This window comes from Bacillus rossius, chromosome 1 (assembly GCF_032445375.1).
Source record: "Bacillus rossius redtenbacheri isolate Brsri chromosome 1, Brsri_v3, whole genome shotgun sequence".
In the NCBI taxonomy this organism is placed as follows: Eukaryota; Metazoa; Arthropoda; class Insecta; order Phasmatodea; family Bacillidae; genus Bacillus; species Bacillus rossius.
In genome coordinates this window covers 80,736,557-80,754,587 of record NC_086330.1, presented here as the reverse complement: position 1 = coordinate 80,754,587, position 18,031 = coordinate 80,736,557, and the positions used below count along the sequence as shown (strand labels likewise).

The window sequence follows — 18,031 nt, the reverse complement described above, 5'->3', positions numbered from 1 at the left end:
TCCATTCCTGGCGTTCTATTTCTGCAATGGAACCCAGAAATTCTTTGCACTTCTTGTCAGTGCGGTAAGTATTACCAACATCCAGGCCTTTCTTTGTGTCAAGTATACACTGCCAAACAAAGTCTGTGAAAGGTCGCCCATGTTAAGCCAGGGCATGAGACGTACGAAACAGTATTTCCAGTTTAGTGAAAACATCCTTTTGAATACTTTGTAAGGTAATCTCTGCTTTGGATTGTCCAAGTTTTGTCAGTATTGCATCTTCCATATCTTGAGACTTGTTGTGGGCACTGCTTGTAGCATGCGACGTTAGGTTTTCCTTGCGAAAACTTGAGCAGCCCGTAAGAAAAACTGATCCAGATCATTTTGAATGTGTTTCGCAGACTTTGCAAAACATTTGTTTTGTTTCTGTGTCGTAACGAAGCCAAAGAAACTCGGAACACCAAGACGTTAAAAAGGTACGGGACCGGGCGATTTTGTCATATTTAACATTATATTCTGACTTGTCCTCATCCGTTTTTCTTTTCTTTTCTGGTGGTTTTGAAGCACCAGTAATGAATTTCCACATTGTGTAATGCAGTTAATTAAATACTTAAACAATCGCTGTGACAAGATAAACTGTAAAAGATTAGTGTCCTCTGTAAACAAGTAATGTTTATTTTTTGATGCAAAAGTTGACAGGCGAATTTTCAAGCAGTCGCAGTCACTGCGGCCACTGTCAGCTGCATCTGGAGTACGCCATGAAATGTTAACCACGCGAAAACGCTTTTCTGTTAACAAACTATGTTAAAGTAGAACAAGGAATTAGTAAAGTCGCGATTTATAAAGACAATAAATTTAAAAAATTATATTTTGAAAGTATACAACGGTAAATTACGTAATTGTTGGCTGCACTGCAACGAAATTAATATTAAAACATGGCAACAAAAACAAACATCATCGGTGTGAGACGTTTTGCATCTCTAGCATACGAATACGACTATGTTACGTGAATCATGACGTGAAGGTAAGATTTTAAGAATTATGAATCAGAAGATTTCAGCACGGTTTGTACATAACCTACTTTTTTTCCCCGCGGTATACAATAGCCAGAGTCGTCCGTCACAAAAGAGCAGCCATTATTGTTTATTTATAGATATTGTCAAAGACGTTTTATTTGCGGTTGCGGTCGCATAAATGTTATTAATCACCTCTGCTGCATTAGTGCGTGCGAATAACCTCGGCGTCACAAGTTGCACCTGTCCACCGGACAGTTGCCTTTTTTATTTTGCCTGCCCGGACGAGATTTTGCCTGTCCCGGGCAGGCGGACACGCGCTAAAATAGAGCCCTGGATGTGAGAGTTTCTTCAAAGTTTCCTTTATCACATGAAATAATCTCTTTGACATCTCGTTTTTCAGCAATCTGTTCACACTCTATCTTTTCATTTGCAATCTCAACTGTGCCACTGGGCCCTTGAACAACCACAGACTCGCACTCTGAGCTGGTGCTGGGAACAGGGGGAACGTGTGAAGTAGCCGATGTCTCAGTCTGTGTTACTTCTTCATTATCTCCGGAAAACTGTTGTTTATTTAACGCCTCACTTGTTTTCGAAAAATAACATGATAACTTTCTTGTTTTTTTTCAGTTCAATTAGTTCTGCACTTTCTTCCTCTTTCCTTCGTTTGCGGTATTCTGCACCACTACACTTCTTTGACATTGTAAAATGGAAATATAACGAATTATTACCCTCTATCACAATATTACTTACCCATGTAACCGCGGTTTAAAACTAAATTGCACGTACTGTTTATATTAGATCAAATAAAATAACAGCAAAGCAATCGCAAAGATCACAAAATCGCGCGACACCGATGACTCACTAGCCACTCACTACACAAGACTGAGCACTAACTTGTAGTTCGTTGAACGAGTGAAAACCCAACAGATGAGATGCGCAGTAGCAAAAGTCTAGTGCGCATGCGCCGATACGCCGCCAGACGGCAGCGTGGCGACGTGGCTCAGTTTACATCCAGACCTTGACAAACCTTTTGGTGGGGATTCAGCTACAAATATTATACTTTATCACAATTATTTAATTTATAATATTTAGTTTATAAAAGAGAAACCTGATTGATGAAGAGCCAACTTTAATTTTAAATATATCCAATATTTGTAATAATTACAACTATTTTCTCCAAGAAGTTCCGCCCCCCAGAGCCTTCTGCCCTGGAGCGACTGCTCCACTCGCTCCACTGTCGCTATGCCACTGATAAACTCAATCCATCTCCATTCTAAGTGGCTAAACTCCAGACCAAGTATGGTACAATACATATGTCTTGATATTACATCTCAGTTCTGGAAGACTTATTAGAATTATTAACAATATGCCTTTTATGGAAAACGGTATATTGAGCAAATTGTCAGCACCATTTTTACCCCTGAAGGTCTTTAAAACACCAGTAGCCCAGTAGGGCTACATTTAAGCCCTTAACACAGTGCCACTGCATCAAATTCTGCCAAGGTTCCTAGAGGAGCATCGTTATTTCTTTTTCGCTAATGCTTAATAGGCCTGTGTAAATACTAGTTTTTTGATGTGAAGCGAATATCAAATTGAATGTTTAAAATATTTGTGTAGTCGATTCCTCTTTCTTTTTATGGCTATTAGTTTGTATTTTATATCAGTCTGTAAGATAAAATTGCACATAAAAAATTACTTATCGCAGTGATATGTTTACTTTGTTGTTATGAAAATGTTTTGATAACAATATTGAACTGTGGGTCCACATATTAAAAAAAAAAAGATAATAAAATATGTTTACAATCACCAAAAACGCAATAATGAAATGTTAAAAGAACAATCCAAATTATTTATCCATGCATTTCAACAAATCGAAAGAGTGCTTATGATCTATTTAAAGTTTCTGACAGCACTCTTTCTCCGTTGCCTCTTCAGTTTGTAGACCACATTAAGCAATTGATATTCAGCTCATAACAGCTCTTCACTCAGCCAAATTAGCAGATAACAATACAACTGCATCAAAATATTTTATAATTATATGAGAGCCCGCGCCGCACTATTAAACACACACTTTTTTTTAGTCTATTTAAAATTCAAATTTTCCAACATTTTTTTTGTGTGGGCCAATAGGCTTATGCATAAATGAGGCCCTGACTTCATGTACCTATACATTTTAATATCCATATGAATAGTAAATTTAATGTTAATGTGGTTGTGTATTGCTTCTGTGTTACCTTAAGCATTATAGGCACTTGTATGTGTAATTGTGTTTGTTTTCTCGTTATATTATGATCTTCATTAACTTAGTGTTTGTTTTGTCTGTTGTGGTCTCTGCAGGTGTGTGGCAATGGCTGCTTGCGTATGTTGGCCAATTACAGTTGTGCTTATCTGTTGCGTTGCTTTCCTTTAGGTGGTGCCTGTCGAAAGCAGTGCCCACATACTTGCAGTGACTACATGGTCCTATGTATTTTTGTGTGTGTCCATTGTATAATTTCCCCAACTGTTGGTGGGCATGTGACAAATTAAAATAAATAAATAAACTAATATAACCTTGTGACTTGAATGCAGACTTTTGATAAAAATGGATCTGCCCGAGATATACAGTACACTCCCTATTTAACGCGGTTGTCGGGGGACATAACTTTTACCCGCGTTGTTGCATAACCGCGATGTTTCGATGTGACCAAGGTCAAAACACCGCCTGTGTTCTAATAGGTCGGCAAGCACGCACAGAATAGACGGCCCGCCATTGTGCGAACTTTGCATCCGCAGTTTTCACTAAACGCGGGTGAAAAAAAAATAATAAATTTTAAAGATAAATATTAAATGTTGAATTTTATTTTTTATTTTTCCGCACGCCGCGCACAGTTTGTCGCACGGCCTACGAGCGCGCCACACGCCGCCATACACACGTGCGGCACACAAGCTGCTGCCAGTCTCGTGGTGTCAGCCACAGTATCTGCTTCGTCTGAGTGTCCGTAACAAAGTAAGTGCAGTGTGTGCGGTTACACACGATTCTGTGGTCAAAGTCTTCTAAATAGAAAGGCCATAGTAATACTTCAAACCGAATATGAATCGCAAAGTACCGAGTTTGATTGACAAAATAAAAATTCTAGATTTACGTACTTACAGATAGCGTGTCTTTTGCAGAAGTATGCAGCAGATACGTGAAAAACGATTCTAGCATTCGTACAATATAAAATAAAGAATCGTCTATCGTGTAAAGTGGTTAGTTAAACTTTGTTATCCATGCTTACAGTAAATTATAAATGGTCACATGTGGGATACAAAAATTGCGCCAAAATAATTTTAGCGCAATAAGTGGCGCCGTATTAAAAAGTCTGTTAAACGTTGTCTTTACTTATTCCATCAAACGCTGTGTCGAGTTGCTGAGTGTGTGTGGCTCGGATCGGCAAGTGTTATATTCCCCAGCCTCTGGTTAAAGGTCGGGAGGCCGCTACACATAAACATTTCCGGGGCTTGTTTACTACCTCACGGCAAAAGTGGTACAGTATGGTTCACGTAAGTATTGGACCACTGGGAATTCCTCGGCAAAGATTAAAAATACGCTAGCTGATTTACTTTACTATTTAATGTTAAAACATTATACAAAAGTAAAAAGATGAACGTGTATAATACAACGAATAATATTACGTCTGTAGGTTCAAGTTGTAACAAAACATTTATATGTCTCCGCTTGTCAACACACGTGACCACGAGAAGTGTGCAGACGGAAATGAGTGAACTACTCAAGGTCACCAGACTTCCCCCCTTTCGTCTTAATCGCCCCTCTCATCACTGGCGCTTATATTCCACTCCTCCCGTCTACCCGGGTGTCTTGGTCGCATATTCTCGGCTCGCCTCTCCCCTCCCAGCGCTGGCCGTCAACCAAACCTATCCAAAATCAATCCCCAGCCGAGTCACGCTGGATGATGTCGCTAGACGGTGGGCTTTATCGGGTCCCCTGTCCGATGCTTTATTTGTGGGTTAAAAAAAATGTTAAGAACTAGTGTTTCAGAAAATAACACTGGACTGGATTGGACCATAATTTGAAAACACTACAAGATAGAGGAATAATGTACGGAGATATCTTGTTTAGAATTTCACTGCGGACATTTTCTACGCCTAGGCTTTTTTCTGCCCGATGCTTAGTTTGTGAGTTACAACGCAAAATTATCCTAATCGGCTGTCAACCATTTATTCCATTATTATTACAGTAGAAACTCGTTAATCCGTGACGCGCTAATTCGAGAACCGGATAATCCGGGACGATTTAAAAGTGCATAAAAAAAAGAGAAGTAAAAATTGTCAGCGCTTAAAATTAACGTCACGCGGGCCGGCGGCCGGCAAACACTGCAAGCCTTCGCGTGGGCCGCCAAACTCTGCAACGCTGTTTGTACCGACCCTTTGTGTCGTCCCCCTTTCACCTGTCACATTTGTCACTCTTTAAACTTGAGGGGGATGTCTTGACTTCTGCTTCCCGTCTCCCTTTGTTTGTTTCCACCCGCCAACGCACGGCAGGCGCCTGGCGAGTGACGTGTCTGGCTGGCATTCGGCTGGACGATGGTGGAGAGGGGGGGTGCAAGGTCAGCACGATCTTATCTTTCTCTCTTCCGCTGTTGTAAATGACCGTGAACTAATGGCTAGGCAGTGCCGTATTTTTTTAAGCCGAGACTAATTCGAAGACGGTCCTTACCGTGAACGGATTATCCGGGTTTATTACTTTTTTTTTTACATGATTTTAATTATCCGGGCATCGGCGGGGTCCCAATTAACACGAATAATGGAGAGTTTACTATTTTTTATCCATCTGCTGCCAAGGCGCAGTAAGCCTCGGTAGATGTTACGTCACATGACCTTGGCCTACCCAGCTGCACGCCGGTGTCTGAGAAGCTTGACAAGACCTTCCGGGCTTTTAATCGCTAGACCGTGAAATTCGGTAATCCGTGATTATCTCGTTCCCGACCATCACGAATTAACGAGGTTCTACTGTGTTATTATTATTATTATTATTCATTTCTGATTGGGGGACATGGTTTGACCCGCGATATACCCGATTCCGCGATCTATCGGGGCACGGTATACCGGGAGTTTACTGTAGTTAATCCCAATAATTTCTCTTTTATCAGATGTTGACAATTACAGTTAAGGTTAAGTGCAATGCTTTTCAAACTAGGTTTGTCAAATACATATAAAAATATTTTTATCATTTTCCTACTTAAAAGAGCTTATTCTTTAATATTTAATTGTCTCAAGGCAATTCTGTTTGCAATGTTACTTGTGAAATGAGTCCTTCTGATTCATTTCTGTATTATGACTTATTGAAGAGTTTCATATTTGTACATTTTAATCTTGAAATCACTTAAATTAAGTGCTATTAAAACATAAAAACTTAAGACACATGATAGCAAAGCCATCCCTTGATTTGGCTTTTCATGTATTATTGGCAAAATTGAAACAATATTGAGCTATGGAAGAAAAGACAGGATTTTTTTTTTAATTTTTTACTCAGTAAAAACCTGGAGAGAGAAAAAATTGAAAAATATTATAAACTCAACATGACATTACAGACTAGAAGAAAATAAGTTGTTTCTTGTTTAAACATATATAATACCAATGAAGTTATTTAAATGTGTTTCAATGAAGTTTATTGGCCTGGAGGATGTATCTGTTGTCAAGGTGTTTACAAGGTACCAAAAAAATTACTAAAGTCACATTAAAATTAAAAATGAAGTTTTTGGTCATGAAAGTCTCACAAAAGTCCTGAAATAAAAAGTAAACAGTGCTGACGTTACAAAACTTTATATTACAGTTGTCTCTTGCTAGCTTGCATTTTGTTTTTTGACACATAACTTAAGTTTATAGTCTCACATTAATGTAAAAAGTTGGAGGCTGTCCACTTAAAGCTACGGCCACACAGAGCGCTATGCTCGCTATGTTCGCGATGTTCGCTATGCGATCACAATATAGCCAGCTGCATTTCAGGTGCCACTGGCCACACAAAACTGTGTTCGCTATGTTCGTTATGTGCGCTATGTTGGCGACGTCGCCAGGTGTTTGGTTCTTGGCAATTTTTCTAAAACGTCGCTGACTTCGTGCATGCGCAGATAAACAAAAACATATTTTCGCGCAAAATTGTGCTGTAGGTACCCACTTCAGTGTTTACATTATTAGTATAATGTCAACAGAAAATTTTATTGAAGAAGTAAGAAACTATCCATTATTATGGAACAGATCAATAGAAGATTATAGAAAGCAGGACATGCGTGATAATGCCTGGGATTTGATTTCCAAGAGGTTAATAAACCAGGTTAGGTGTAATTGCAATTTATTAGTTATTCAGTTAATGATCAAATTAAATTTGCACATATATAAAATTGACTGTAATATTGCAAATTTTTTATACAATTGAGGTTTTTACATTGTGTGAATAATTATTAACAATTCAAAATACATTTTTAAATTTAAAAACTAAACAATGCTTTAAAATTAAAAAATGACAAAACAATAATTGGAGTCACAATATGTTACAATTATTTAAGCTGCACAATTTACAGCATTATCTTGCCAATGAACTCGCCCTTCGTCGGTACCAAAGTACTCCATGAACGAATTCCAAACCGACAAAGCCTCCTTCGTAGAATTTGTAGCACTTGTAGCATTTAGTTGCACAAGATCACATACTACTTGAGTGTGCTCTTCGTAAGGTTTACAGTGACTGTTGGTTGCAGTGTTTTTCTGTCGTAAATAATTGTGCAAAACAATTGTAGCCTTGATAATTGCTACTGCAAGTTCAGTACTGCATTCCAGAGGACTGTGATACACTCTCCATGTGTTGGCAAGAATACCAAACACATTTTCAACTGTGTTTCTTACCCTAGAAAGTCTGTAGTTAAAAACTTTAGCAGCATCGCTGAGACCTCGGCCACTTCTGGGGAAAGGTCTCATGAGATAACGTTTTAGGAGAAAAGCTTCGTCACCAACTATGACATAGGGCAAAGGGTTTCCTAGAATGTTCTCGTCAGGAGGCAGGCCAATAGTGTTGCTTGATAAGCGAATTCCAATACTACTGTTGGCAAACACATTTGCATCACTGAACCTCCCATACTGTCCTATGTCTACAGTAATAAATCTGTAATTTCCATCAACTAGAGCCAAGAGAACAATGGAATAAAACTTCTTATAGTTAAAAAACTGTGAACCCGTCATCGCAGGGGCCTTAACTCCTACATGTTTTCCATCAATCGCCGCAACACAGTGGGGAAAATTCCACCTCTCTCTGAAAACTGCTGCAGAAGCTCTCCAAATCTCTTCATTTGGCTCGGGCATAACGATAGGTTGAAGGGTTTCCCACAAGGCTGCACAAACTTCGCTAATAATATCGGAAACTGTAGATCTGCCCATGCGAAATGAGAAAGCCATGGATTTAAATGAATTTCCAGTGGCTAAGTATCTGAAAAATAAAACAAAAAATAAAAATAATTTGTGTACAAGTTTCTCACACTTTTTTATTTCAAACATAATATAGCTTATTTAGTAATATAAGTGACGACCAGTAGATAATAAATGGTATGTATGTGCTATTGTTTGTTGCAGTGGCAGATCTGAAAGTAGAATGGAAGAGACTGCAAGACAGCTATCGTCAAGCATTGCTAAGAAGGAAAAGTAAGAGTGGTGATGGGGCAAAAACCATGAAAGTGTGGAAGTTTGACCAGCAGATGTCTTTCCTCCAACCAAATGTATTAGGGAGAGAAACACATTCCAATGTTGATTTGCAATGCACTTCTCAAGAGGCCCAGGAAATACCGGCCAGCCCAGATGTGAATGAACACCTTGAATGCCAGGTTGAAGAAATATCAAATGATACTCGACCTAAGAGGAAGAGAGTCAGCACTGACGTGAAACGAGATGTGGATAAGGTACTTTCCTACATGATGCAAAACAAAAAAGAAAACAAAAAGCAACTGGGCGATATAGATTACTTCTTTGTGAGTGTTTGTGAAAGTACCAAGTGCCTCCCTCAACCTGTGCAGCTCAAAATCAAAAAAGAAGTGATGAATGTTGTCGTAAGTGCCGAAATGGAACATGAACTTCAAGTTTCCGATTCCTCTTCATCTTTTAATGTGGTTTAAACACCATCGCCTTACTTATTACTTCCACAGACATCAACACCTTCACCTGCTTTCCATGTGGAAATACCACTGTCACCAAACTATGAAACAGAAGCCGACTTATAATTATTTCAACTTTGTTAAATTGGTTATCTGCTATAAATATTAGTAACATTTCCCCTATGAGTTAATCCTTAAAAATATGTGTGTATATTGCAGTGTACCCTCATGCTGGGTATTTATGGAATAATATTGATTTAAAATTTTTATTCATACTATTCCTTTTACTTAACGTGTTGATATTAATCGCTAAAGAATTATATCGTAATGAATTCATTGTTTACTTACCTCAAGCAAACTGCTAAACGTTCTTCTGCTCCAATGCTTTTTCTGTAATTTAAATTCTTTTTATCAATTTTATTCTTGATTAGCAATAATATGCTATCAAACTGAGTTGTATTTATTCTAAAGTATTCAATAAATTTGGCCTCGTCCGCATGCAACTGCTACATTAAATGATGAAATTCACCAAATTCATTTCTTTTGAGATTCAATTCATGAACCCATTTTTTTTTTCGTTTGCATACTGTGAGAGCCAACAGAATATCATCCTCATCGAAATCATCACTCGAATCCCACGGCATGCACCTCGCCGACATCGCAAACTGCACTTTTCTGTGTGGCCACCTCGCGCAGCAAACATAGCGGACATAGCGAACATAGCGAACATAGCGTAGCTTTCTGTGTGGCCGAAGCTTAAGTCACATGAAAATTATCTCTGACATAGAAATCAGCAGATATATGTGAAGACTAGATTTGTTTTGTAATTTTTTATTATACTTTTTATTCAAAAAAAAATAACCCTATGTTATGAAAAAAAAAAAACTTTACTGAATGGTCTTGAAATGGTTCACTTGGTATTTACAGAGTCTGATAGTGAAATTTGTGAAACATCTTCCGATGAAATGTCAAGATTTTTTTTTAATGGATTTGCATTTTAAAACAGTGTGTAAGACTTCAATGTACCATTTTATCCAAACATTTAAATGTTACATTACTTGGCAATGTGGAAAATATTGCCAATCCAATAATCTTCTCAGTGACAAAACACTGGCATTTCCTTGACAGTTTAACCTTTAAAGCTACTCACATCACATTACTGAACTATTTGTTGAATGAAATGCCGTATGTGTTTGCTTGCAGGGTGTTCACAGTCTGGAAAGTCAAGAAAAATCATGGAAGCGTCGGGAAAGTTGGAAATGGTCAGGAAAGGTCAGGGGATTTAATTCAAATCTGGGAAAAGTCATGGAAAATCTTCGTGATAATAATGTAGTTTTTTTTTTTTTTAATTTGCCAGGTCTAGCTCTTTTTAATATGAGCAGAATATTATTTATGGGCATTGTTGAATTGCAATGATGTCTCTCGTACACAAAAATGTTTTTTACGGTTTATTTATACCTTACGAATTCACGAGACATTTGCCGCCATCTTGCGACCACAACATTTACAAGTTGAAACAGTATTTTCCTTACAACGAATAAGTTTCATTAATTTGAATCACACCCTGACTGGCCGAAAATTGAATGTTAAAAACAGTTCAAAGTTAAGTCCCACAGTTGCACTCAACTTTTCGGTACAATGCCGAAGGACAATGTCCTCGGAAACAATGACGAATTTTACTAAGTCATATTTTAGGCGATTACCAACGACTGTAGTCACTAAATTCTAATTTATGTCCAATAAAAACGAAAATAAGGTTGATTATAAACCGGTGACGCCTGGACCACAGCCGCGAAAATGACTCTTAAACCTTTATAATATAATGTTTTGAGCCACCTACTCAACTACTCACCTCCTCGGTCACTGTTCAGTAGAAGACTAAAAAACCAAAACGACACACTGGTCTCAGGAGAGACCAAGGATTGCACCATGACGTAACTTTCGGCCAATCACAGCACAGTATCAAACACTCCCTCCAACACCAGCCAATCACAGAACAAATTACAATACATGAAAAAACCCTGTACACACATAACCCGGGACTTCCCTTGATCTGTCTCTTTTCAAATCCACATCAAAATCGGGGACTCCCAAAATATCTTCTCACGTTAGTTGCTCTGTCTCTGCCTTACACCGGATGCATCATTATCGTTTTATCACCTCAGCGTCACTGTGTTGACGCACGCCTTTCTTTCTCACTCTAACTGCCACGCAACTGGCTCTCATGATTGCATCATCCCACAGACAAAATTACAAAAGAAAAATACGTTACAGTGCATTTACGCATACAAACAAAATATTTAAAGCTTAAAAACCATTTTAAAACATATAAAAACGTAATTATTTAGGTAGAATTCGGTAAATTTACAGTTATATGGCTGTTTCATAATAAAGAAAATAGGCTTAAACAATACACAAATATTATAAACAGTAATTATTTGAGAGAGTACATTCATAAAACATAAATAAACATAAATATTAACCTGGAAAACAATTATAAATGGTAAAATATTATCATCAAAGTTATTTGAAAAGATCAATTGTAAGTTTCAATGATTTACCACATGTACCACAGTTAGGTTATGATGCCTGAAAATTATTTAAACAACTTACATACTGTATTACTGTTAAAACATATTATTCATAAAAACTTAAAGAAAAATTGGGGAAGGCACTGTCCTGCAATGCTAGATATTTATCTTCATTTTTTGACAACACATGCATATCTTCAGCCCTGTAGCCACATTAACACACAAACTTTTACCACACAATTGTTAAAAGATTTTATTCAAACATTTTTACTTTATTAACAAAATTTAGACTACCATGTTATTTTATTCGTAAAACTCTCCATATACACCCTGATTTTAAATAACATATTACCCTTCCTCCATACAAAACTAACATTGCAAAGAACCATAATTTTGTCTATGACAGAGTAAAAATAAAACACTAAATTTTATTTTGTCACAAAAAAAAATCTTCTTTATTTTTACAGAATGCTGCTTCAAAACAGTCACTGTTAAATTAGTACATCTGTTGTTTCACCAAAAGCATATTAACCCTAAATATTTTATCATGAGAGGTATATATTTTTTTGTGTTGTTATTCTCACTGCTTCCATTTTTTAAAAATATTGTTATGAATGCGAGAGACCACACCACGGTGCCATGTTAGGAGCTGGCTGGTGGCCCTACAAGGCCACTGGAGCCGAGTCACATGCGGTCCACTGACGTAAGGCATGCCACGCGCACCTGGCCAGATTACAATGGTCGTCGCCACCTCATCGCCCTGCTCATCGTCCTGCCTCGGTGCTGTGATCTATTACTGAGCGACCTTGGGAATTCCGAGGGCCGCAGTGCGGAGTAGTGAGAATAAACGATGCCCTTCTGGAATGTTTGGGCTTCGGGTCGGCCCGGGATGACGCGACTTGTCACAACCACTCTCGTCAGTTCGAGAAGGGCGCTCAGGTACTTAAGCAGCGATGCCAGTCTACACGACAGTTTTTGGTGACGAGTTCTGCGAGGAGTGCGGCGAGAGTCCCGCGAGAGTCCAACGATGGTGAGTGGCGCGAGTGCGATGAGAGGTCCGTGGAGTGCTGCGTAAGTGCCGAGTTCCGAGTGGATTCAGAGCGAAGGGAAGTGTGACATCTGCGAAGAAGGTGAAAGCCCCCCCTGAAAGTAGCGCAACGTGGAGTTCGACTGGATCGTGAGAGTGCAGCGACTGAGTGGCGCAAGACTGTTTGTGAACAGGTGCAGAGTAAGGTGCGAACCACGGTTGAGTCTAGCTCCAATGAGGAGTGCGAACTGCGGAACTTGACAGACATTGAGTGACTTGAGAATAAACATTTTTAAGTGCCATTGATTTGAGATCGGACACATTTAAGTACAATTATTTATTATTAATGTAAATATTAGTATTCAATAAAACAGTAATATAACTTAATTGGGCTATTCCTTGCAAACCCATTTCTCCCCACATAGGACGTAAAAATGTGATACATGTGCTTTAACTAATAACAAATAAACTTTTAATAAAAGAACATAGATCACATGAAGAATATAACACTAGAATCCATTAATTAATAGGTCAGAGAGTACATAAACATTACATACATTCACTCTCTTTGAGACCTGAATCTTCTATGATACGTCGAACACACTTATCCCCAAGCTTTGATGCATCGTAGAACACAGAGACTCTTCCGCGTACATCTCTGAAGTTGTCGGTCAAGTAGCGCCTGTTACTACAACTGGTGGTCGTCCGGTGGCACGGTAGCAGATGCCTAAGCCAGCCGTTCCGAACTCTGCTGCTTGTGTTGTTGTTGACATCTCAGCCACAGCAGAAGGTAGCACGCAGCGGAATGCTACTCTCGTCACATCTTGTTTGATGCCTCACATGGTCCAACATACCACATTTTGTTTTTCAACACTCAGTTCTGACGATGCTACACACATACTATTGTTTATGTGGTGTTATTTCACTCGTGCCATTACTAGTATCACTCTTTCAATAAAATTATTTATTGAAAAAATGTTTGTCCAGTACACTTGCTAGCATTCTAACTCCTAAAACTATCCCTGTTTTAAGTAATTTTTCTTTATAGATGTTTTGTTTGATATCTATATAAATATATAACTGTAGAAAGATGATATAATAATTTATAATCTAACCATTTACTTGTTTAGGAAATAATACTTAATAACTAACAATCCAAATACTAATAGTTAATTCACATCATAAACATGTACGAGATTTTGGTATTTGCTATTTATCAGTAACAACTAGATAAGTTAATTACCATGTGTAACTTTTTACTTTAATGCATGAATGTACAATAAAAATCTTTTTACTTGTGTACGTACTTACTGTAATTGAAATCTCTTTATTCCCCGTGTAGGATTTATGCTCTGTAATTGGGGATTTGAGCATTTCTTTAAGTCAGTGTAGATGGCGCCTGCCATAAGGTGGTGTATATCGGAAATAAAGTACTTGATACACACATTGGAAGAGACGGGCGACCAAGTACTTAAGAAATTTACAAGTGGTGTACGAGATGACAATATTTATTTGACATAACGCAAAAATATACTCGCTCAAAATTTTCAAAATAAATGCCTTGAAGTCTTAATAGTTCTGAGGGTACAAGTACAGGGGCTCTGTGAACAAATAAACAAACAATTATAATGAAATGCTCACATTACAAAGAGCCCTGGCATATGTCTTTAAAGAGGGAATTTTAAATCAATTAAAAGTACCAAAATACTGAGCAAACTGAACCAAAACTGGAACTGCAAACTGGCCATACAAAAACACAAAGCATTAAGGCGAAACATTACTCCATTTCAATAACTTGAATTGCAAAACAAGTAGGCCACTTCAAACAACCATAAAAGAGGGCTAACCATTCAGCCTCAATTTAATTTGAAAAACAGTAAAAATGTTATTTAAAAACATTAAGAATATCAAAACAGTAACATCATATCCAAAAATGAATTACTTTATGAAACATATGGTGTAATGCTATTTATAAAACTTTTGTAACAAGTGAAAAGGTAAATTATTAATGATGAATAATTGGTGAAGTCTTTACAGTATGTAATCAATCACTGCCTGAGTGCGCGGCAACATTATAATTGGTTATTCGCCTTGCAGCGACAGCAGGTCGTATGACGGTAGACGAAATGAGTTGCCAGTCGATGGGGGCACTCAGCTCGTAGTTCCTTCTTCGAAATCCACGTGGTCGCACGACGGGTACCCCAACACAGATTACGCCTGTCTTGGTAGATATCAGCAGGCAGGTGTCCGTCACAACGATACATGATGAACTTTCTCTGTCGACAGGAAGCCTGTACTCAAAACACTCACATTTGAAAACACGACCGTTGTGTCTTGCAGCACTGCGAGTTTAAAATTTTTGGTAATGTAATTCATATTCGTGGTCTCCTCTAGGCCATCTTTGTCACTATCTCTCTCTCTCTCTATGTTCAGTTGATATGTCACACACCACCAAACAAAATAGCCAACTTTACCGCAAGAATTGCTAAGTCTATGCCCATACATAATACATAATTAATCGCTAGAGTATGACTTATTCCACAGCGAATAACACTCGTGCATACAACAGCTTCTTCCATGAGCTGCATAACACAAGTCCCAACTTCTCAAACATTTAACTTTTTTGATGCTGCGTCTTACACTCTAGAGATTAAGTCTGTATGCGCCGAGGCTTACCAGAGCATAAGTCCATTGATCAGCAGTTGGGCATATTTGGTCGAAGCGGTGACATCATTGGTAGAGGCGGTGCTGGCGGTGCCGGGCAGAGACAGCACCTCAATGTCAGTCCCCGGTGTTCTGCATCAAGGCAGTGCGAAAGCGGCCTTATGTACTGCTTCTCGCGCCCAATATTTGAGGGATAGAACATTCTATACAGTAGTGGTTTTATGAGGCTGGCAGCCAGGGAGGCCAAAGTGTGGTACGGCACAGAAACTCTGTCAGGGAAGCCAAACTGTGGCGCAAGCCACTGCCTAGTGCCAGGAAATCATCACACCAGGGAGGCCGAGCAACCCGCGGAGTCCCGTACTCCTGTGGAAATCTACCGTGCCAGGGAGGCCAAAGTGTGGTGCCAGCAGGACATCTTCAGCGACCACAAGCGGACACGGCCGTCCACATTGTATACATGCTTACATAACCGGAGAGACAATTATACTTATTATACTTATTGTACTTATTGTACTTATAATATTATGAAAACATTTATAGTGCAAATATTTAGTGTATTAACAGAATAGCGTGTTGACAGAAAATAAATTACAACACAAATTGCAAAACAAACATGAGAATGATATTGTACGAAATTAGCTGTTATGTCTTGTTTTCATTGTGTTTAGTGTTCACTGATTCAAACTGTGTGATCATTGATCCAAACTGTGTGTTCATTTGGATTAACAATAATTGTATGTATGCCTGTAGATCCGTGAAATCAAGATTTGTGTTTCCAGTGGTTTAAGTTAGCAAAACCTCCATCTATGGTGGACCAGGTGTTTGTGCTTGCCGCTCCTGGTACCAGGGTATGTTGGCCTACACTTCGACTCACTAAACACCCCAGTGCTACTGGCAGATACTGTGTCACTATCTTCGTTTGATTCCTGTCCATCTGTCTTACTGAATTCAGTAACCTTCCCTCAGAAATTGTATTTAGACTCTCTCCCTGTAGACATATTGATAATACTATCAAAGTATTGTTGATTCAGAAAATACTGTCCAAATTCTCTTATAAATGGTGCAAAACTGAAATTTTTTTCTTTTAATTTGCCAGGTCTAGCTCTTGAGTACGAGCACAATCACTACCCTCAACCTGATAGTGAATAACCCAGAGAACAATCTTCTGAATCAATTTTTAACATTAGGAAAATGTACCAAACTTTCATTATTCTAACTCTAATTGTTTTTATTAATATTATTTACCTTCATTTTATGACAATACTAGCTGACCCGGCGAACTTCGTACAGCCAAAAGTCAATGAATGTCGTGTTAACTTTTAGCTAAACTTAATTTAGGATTTTATTAATGTAATAATATGAATACTAAAAATTCAATAAAAGTACAATAAACAAGTATTTCAATGGTGTGTCAGCAAGACGTTTGCTTTAATGAAGCTATGTATTTTGCTGCATGGGTTGCTCTTGGGTTGATTCTCTTCAGTGAATCACTTTGTGATATACAACATTTTTTGTTTTGTTATCAGGAGCAAGAACAAATAAAGCGGCTGGTTTGCAGACACGTGAACATGCCACGTACAATTAACCATGAGAAAAACATGCATTTTCTAGATTCAGAATTATTAGTATTAGCCTTGTGATTGGTTAATCGTCATGGCGAATGCAAGGCGAATCGGAAATTGAATCCGTTTAAATTCAAAGGGCATATCAGTTGGGATCATCGGAATCCTCGGAATGAGAACTTCCTCACCTTTAAATTTTCCTTTTAGTATCATCGCGTAAATCACATTGATCATCCTTTTTCTTATCACTAAACGCGTTCCATTGCATAGTTTTGGTTGGTTTATATTTCGAAGCATGATGACTACTGAGCCAACCTTCGGATGTTAATTGTGCGGTGGTAAACCAGGCACATCCAAGGAGTTAAAAAAGTCAGTTGGATAGTTGGTGGCTTCGTCTTCGTTTGTTACACAGTCAATATATTTGAATGAATGCCGAGTACAAACGATTTGATTCTGAATTACGAAGTTTGAGTCATCCACATCTTTGTTCTTAGCCGCCAAAATTGCTTGCTCACTCAAACATTTGTTATTTTTGTGGTTAGCAATGATGTTCGGGAACACTTTGTTGATGAGCTCGTCTTTCGATGAGACGAAATTGCAAAATTTCAGAGGAAATGAAATCAATCCGCTCGATTCATCGACAGGAACATGGCCATTACCGATTACAAGCAATTGCTTGGAGAAATCTTCAGCAGATAGATCTTTCAGCAATGCAACTCTCATGTTTGCTGCCAGCTGAAGTGTCTTCACATAGTGGCACAGATTTGATGATTTGAGGCAAGCGTTTATTTCATCGGCAGCAGTCAATATTGGAATGATTGGCTGTGTTTAGCGGAAATCGCCAAACAGTAAAATCATTGCGCCTCCAAAACATTTCGAGTCATTGCGCAGATCTTTCAATGTTCATTCAAGTGCTTCCAATGCGCGTTTGTGCGCCATTGTGCATTCGTTTCAGATGATGATTTTAGATACTACTAAAACTTTGGCCATTGCGGAGTGTTTTGCAATGTTACATGTCGGTTGTTCAGTAGTTTCAAGTTTTAACGACAATTTTAACGCTGAATGAGCCGTACTGCATCCTTCTAACAGTGTGGCTGCTATTCCAGAAGAAGCAACTGCTACCGCAATGTTGGATCTCGTA

The 18,031-nt window shown here is 38.4% G+C and overlaps 1 long non-coding RNA gene across 4 annotated transcripts in view; it reads left to right on the top strand.

The window, feature by feature from the left end:
- LOC134538482 (uncharacterized) overlaps positions 1-13,655 on the top strand; it is a 40,537-nt gene extending 26,882 nt beyond the window's left edge. For all 4 annotated transcript variants that reach the window (XR_010076154.1, XR_010076155.1, XR_010076153.1 and 1 more), the window contains one exon: positions 8,592-13,655. This is a non-coding gene — a long non-coding RNA (uncharacterized LOC134538482). The remainder of the gene's footprint in view (positions 1-8,591) is intronic.
- Positions 13,656-18,031: the final 4,376 nt, after the last annotated feature.